This window comes from Phocoena sinus, chromosome 3 (assembly GCF_008692025.1).
Source record: "Phocoena sinus isolate mPhoSin1 chromosome 3, mPhoSin1.pri, whole genome shotgun sequence".
NCBI lineage: Eukaryota > Metazoa > Chordata > Mammalia > Artiodactyla > Phocoenidae > Phocoena > Phocoena sinus.
This window is the reverse complement of record NC_045765.1, coordinates 114301356-114307285: the sequence shown is the minus strand read 5'-3', so window position 1 is coordinate 114307285 and position 5930 is coordinate 114301356. Positions and strand designations below refer to the sequence as shown.

At 41.2% G+C, this 5930-nt stretch overlaps 1 pseudogene; it reads left to right on the top strand.

Annotated features, from left to right (window-relative positions):
• Positions 1-1892: 1892 nt before the first annotated feature.
• Positions 1893-3695, top strand: LOC116751082 (annotated as a pseudogene).
• The last annotated feature ends 2235 nt before the right edge of the window (positions 3696-5930 follow it).

The following is a 5930-nucleotide window of genomic DNA, read 5'->3' as shown; positions in this document are numbered from 1 at the left end:
CCTCACACCAGTTAGAATAGGTATCATCAGAAAATCTACAAACAACAAATGCTGGAGAGGGTGTGGAGAAAAGGGAACCCTCTTGCACTGTTGGTGGGAATGTAAATTGATACAGCCACTATGGAGAACAGTATGGAGGTTCCTTACAAAACTAAAAATAGAATTACCATATGATCTAGCAATCCCACTACTGGGCATATACCCAGAGAAAACCATAATTCAAAAAGACACATGCACCCCAATATTCATTGCAGCACTATTTACAATAGCCAGGTCATGGAACAAGCTAAATGCCCATCGACAGACAAATGGATAAAGAAGAAGTGGTACATATATACAATGGAATATTACTCAGCCGTAAAAAGGAACGAAACTGGGTCATTTGTTTAGACGTGGATGGATCTAGAGACTGTCATATAGAGTGAAGTAAGTCAGAAAGAGAAAAACAAATCTCGTATATTAACGCATATATGTGGAACCTGGAAAAATGGTACAGATGAACCGGTTTGCAGAGCAGAATTTGAGATACAGATGTAGAGAACAAACGTATGGACACCAAGGGGGAAATCCGCGGGGGGGTGGTGTGGGGAGTGGTGTGATAAATTGGGTGATTGGGATTGACATGTATACACTGACGTGTAAAATGGATGACAATTAAGAACCTGCTGTATAGGGCTTCCCTGGTGGCGCAGTGGTTGAGAGTCCGCCTGCCGATGCAGGGGACGCGGGTTCGTGCCCCGGTCCGGGAGGATCCCATATGCCGCGGAGCGGCTGGGCCCGTGAGCCATGGCCGCTGAGCCTGCGCGTCCGGAGCCTGTGCTCCACAACGGGAGAGGCCACAGCAGTGAGAGGCCCGCGTAACGCTAAAAAAGAAAAAAAAAAAAAAAAAAAAAAAAAAGAACCTGCTGTATAAAAAAATAAAATTAAATTTAAAAAATTTTTTAAAAGATAATAAGTTCCTACTATATAGCATAGGGAACTATATTCAATATCCTATGATAAACCATAATGAAAAAGAATATGAAAAGGAATACATATATATTCTGAATCAGTTTACTGTATACCAGAAACTAACACAATATTGTAAATCAACTATACTTCAATTAAAAAAAATTTTTAATGTCAATCATAGCATCTGTGTTAATGTTTATCATTAGCACCTATGCAATTCTATTTTTCCCTTGGTCCTGATTTTATATTTCTATTTTCCTAAATTATTACTTATGTCCCAAATATGTGTCTCCAGCTCAGATCACTTTCCAGAGATTCAGAACCAATCTTCTCAATATCTCAGTTTAGATCGCCACAAGAATCTCAAACTCAAAAATGTCTAAAACTGCACTTAATTCCCCGCCTAAAAAACCAAAACAACAAAAAAATATCCAGTTCTTCCGCCTTGCTTTTCTCAAGCTCAAAGAATGTTAACCCCATCCGTCTAATAGCCTGAGTCAGAAATCTTAGTCATCCTTGGTTCTTCTCTTTTTCTCACTCTCTATATATGTCAAGATGTGCTAGGTTGTATTGCTGTATAGCAAATAACCCCCAACTCTCAGTGGCTTAACACAATGCAAGTTTATTTCTCCCTCTGACTACTGAGTCGGAGCTGGGGCTCTGCTCCACTTTGTCACACTGCCTCTAGGTCCCAGGCTGAGAGATAAGCCACTATCTCAGCATTCTTGGTCACCACAATGAAGGGAAAAGAGCTCTGAAGAGTTTCATCTTGGCGATTTCATGCTCAGCCCAGAAGCAACACGCATCACCTCTGCTAGAGCTGATAACTTGGCCCCAACACCCAACCACAGAAGGCCAGGAAGTATAGCCCTACCACGTGCCCAGAGGCAGAGGGCAGAACAATTAATAAGCAACATTAATGACTACCACACTGTCTTAGGATGGACTCCCCAGAAGCAGACTCTGAGATGAAGATTCATGTGAAGGCGACTAATCAGGAAGTGCCACTAGGAAGAAAGAGTAAGGGAGTGAGGAAGAGAGACATGGAACAGAAGGTAGTTAAGCAAGTGTTTGATATCAAACAAAGTCCCGACTATGGTGGCTGGGGAGCTCGAGGTGCCCATAGCTGCGGTGCTGAGGTTGGAGTGTCTGCATGTGTGCTGGCTGCTTTTGTAGCAGCTGCTGCTGGAGCTGGAACATTTCCCGAACAAAAGACTAAACTTACAGAAGAATGCAATCAAGTGATGGCTTTTTCTTCAGAATCTGAATAGGGAGGCCACAGGAACAGACGAAGTTGACAAGCTAGAAACTAAATTTATATCTGCTTGGAACAACGTGAAATATAGTTGGGAGTTGAAAACAAAGACATATTTTAGTAGAAATTCCCCTCTTTTATTGCTTGGAAAGTGTTACCATTTTAAATATGAAGTTGTTTAGACTACAGGCATACCTCAGACATATTGTGGGTTTGGTTCCAGACTACTGCAATAAAGCAAATATTTCAATAAAATGAAAATGAACTGTTACCTGCAAGATCAGGACGTACAATAGAAGATCATGGAATTGAGGGAAACGCAGAAGAATTTTGTAAAGGTTTCATTTCAAGAATATGGCTTACCCACAAGGAAGAATTTCCTCAAATAGAAGGCTCAGCTTTGACAACAGACTGTGCTTGGAGCTGTACATTAAGAACTGGCCAGATGCTATTGGCTCAAGGACTCATACTACACTTGCTTGGTAGAGCTTAGACCTGGCTGGCCTGATGCTTTGAACACTGAAAATTCAGACTCTGAATCATGGACTTCCAACACTGTAAAAAAAATTTACTGCATCTTTCGAAGCATCGCTTTCAGGGGAAAGAGAACTCAAAACCCCAACAATTTCTCTGAAGGAGACAATCGGGAGATATTCTGATGATCATGAAATGCAAAATGAAATTTATCACAGGAAAATCATCCCTTGGTTTGGAGATTCCCCCTTGGCTCTCTTTGGTTTACACCAACTAGTAGAATATGGAAAGAAGTCTGGGGGGAAAGCTGGAGATTGGTATGGACCAGCTGTGGTTGCTCACATTTTAAGAAAAGCAGTTGAAGGAGCAAGACACGCAGATTTACAAGGAATAACTATTTATGTTGTGCAACATTGTACAGTTTACAGCTCTGATGTAACTGATAAACAGTGCGCTTCCATGGCCTCTGATACTACAGATGACAAAGCTGTTATTATTCTAGTTCCTGTTAGACTTGGTGGAGAAAGAAACAATGCCGACTATTTAGATTTTGTAAAGGGTATTTTAAGCCTTGAATACTGTGTGGGTATTATTGGCGGCAAACCTAAACAGTCACATTGCTTTGCTGGATTTCAAGATGACACTTTGATTTACATGAATCCTCATTACTGCCAATCTTTTGTAGATGTCAGCATAAAGGATTTCCCTCTTGAGACATTCCACTGCCCTTCTCCTAAAAAGATGTCATTTCGAAAAATGGATCTTAGCTGTACAATAGGATTTTACTGTCAAAATGTTCAAGACTTCAAACGAGCTTCTGAAGAAATCACTAAGATGCTGAAATTTTCTTCTAAGGAGAAATATCCCTTATTTAGTTTTGTAAATGGTCATTCCAGAGACTATGATTTTACATCTACTACAACCAATGAAGAAGACCTTTTCTCAGATCTGGATGAGAAAGGATGAAAAGAAAAGATTAAAAAGATTTAGCACAGAAGAGTTTGTCTTGCTGTAAGGATTAGCACATTTGTGCTCGATGAGAAGAAATCCTTTGAAGGAGGAAAAAGGAAGAGAAACTATACTTGAAACTGGTTTATTTTCACAAATATCTTAATTTTATGTTTTTTTTAAAAAGAACATTTGAAAATGTACAAGTTTTAAAGCTATTTTTCTGAAAGAGAAATGATTTAGTAAACCTTAATTTCTAATAAATATCAAGTGATTCTGGCTGCATTCCTATTTCCCTAAGATCTGCTAGGGATAACTCTACCTTAACTGCAAGTCTTCCAGTCTTCAAATTCTTCCACCTGGGTCCACTATTCTCCTGAAGGTTTTGTGATATTGGGCCCCAAAATGGGATCACCAAATAGTTTCAAAAGCTTCAGTTTATACTAATGACCAAAAGACCAGAGAATGAATCTTCAGTGCTGCCTAAGCCTCCTGATATTAATGCAACCAAAGGATGCTTTTGGATGTATCTTGATATTTTAAATAGTAATTTTTAGCTGTGATATGATACAATTACATGAGCAGAATTTTGAGTTAAGGTAATACTTAGCAATATGATTTACAATGGCACCTCATTTTGCTTGCTGTTGAGCCTTCTCTGGGGAGTGAAGGTAAAGTATTGGTTTTCCCCACAGATTTAAAGTTTATGTTATTAATAATAACTATATCCAATCTAACAGATAAAGGCAAAATTGTTTCCTATCTCAAAAATGAAATTTTATGGAAACTCTACTTATTATGCAGCTTTAAAAGCTAAAGATAAGTACCGGAAAAGATATCAGTAGATGCTCCTCCATGTGATTTTTGCTATTTGTATAAATCAGTGCAGTGGTGGTTAGGAGCTGAGGCCACGTATAAGGTAAATCTGCCTTAAGTGTATTATGTCTTATTTAAAGGCAAATTTGTGATGTAAAAGTATAAGAGTTATTATTGAGCCAGGTTTATAAAGTACTTTAATAAAGATATAAGAACATTAAAACAAACAAACAAAGGAAAAAGCAACAAAGTCCCTAGGAGGGCAATTTAGGCTTAACTCCGTGGAAGAGCCTGGAGACAGTGGTACCTGAGAGCTGTCTGGACCAGGGGCAAGGAAGCTGGAGGAGGTATACTTCCATGCCAGGAGTCATTTGCTCAGGCTCTCCCCTGGGGGATGTAATCCCAGAGAGTTCTGGCTCTCCTTGCAAGTGTTGGCTGCTTGAAGTGAAAGCACAGCATGAAAATGGTAGAGGGATCCAAAAGCACACAGGTGGAGCACAGACATCATCTGCCACAATCCCGCCTCCCAAACCGGTAAATCACAACATCCTAATAGTTCTACCTCCCGAGTATTTCCTAAATTGTCCCATTTCTCTCTCCCCTTGGTTGCCCCCTCCCTCGAGTACACCTTGAGCCCGTACACCTTGAGCCCGTTATCCTTGATCTTCTGCACTATTGCAATCAGAATATGACCTTCAGTCCTGACATCTCCAATCTAGATGTCATACTACAGTCAATAAGAATCAAGTTTTTTTTTTGTTTTTTTTTTTTTTTGGGTGCGTTGGGTCTTTGTTGCTACGCTGTGGGCTTTCCCTAGTTGTGGCGAGTTGGGGCTACTTTTTTTTTTTTTTTTTTTTTTTTTTTTTTGCGATACGCAGGCCTCTCACTGCTGTGGCCTCTCCTGTTGCGGAGCACAGGCTCCGGACGCGCAGGCCCAGCGGCCATGGCTCATGGGCCCAGCCGCTCCGCGGCATGTGGGATCCTCCCGGACCCGGACACGAACCCATGCCCCCTGCATCGGCAGGCAGACTCTCAACCACTGCACCACCAGGGAAGCCCAGGGGCTACTTTTCGTTGCAGTGCGCAGGCTTCTCATTGCGGTGGCTTCTCTTGTTGCAGAGCACAGGCTCTAGGTGCACGGGCTTCAGGAGTGTGGCTCGCGGGCTCAGTAGTTGTGGCTCGTGGGCTCTAGAGCGCAGGCTCAGTAGTTGTGGCACATGGGCTTAGTTGCTCCGCGGCATGTGGGATCTTCCCAGATTAGGGATCGAACCCGTGTGCCCTGCATTGGCAAACAGAAAGAATCACGTTCTGATTGCCTGGTGACATCTCAAATTTGTCATGCCTGCTTTCTAATCAAGATACAATCCCTATTTTGCAGATGAGAACGTTGAGCCTCAGAGCAGTGACTTGCCAATTCAGTTAGTAACTGGCAGAGCCAGAATATGAATCTAGTATATATTAATTCCAAAATCTTTCCCATTATATT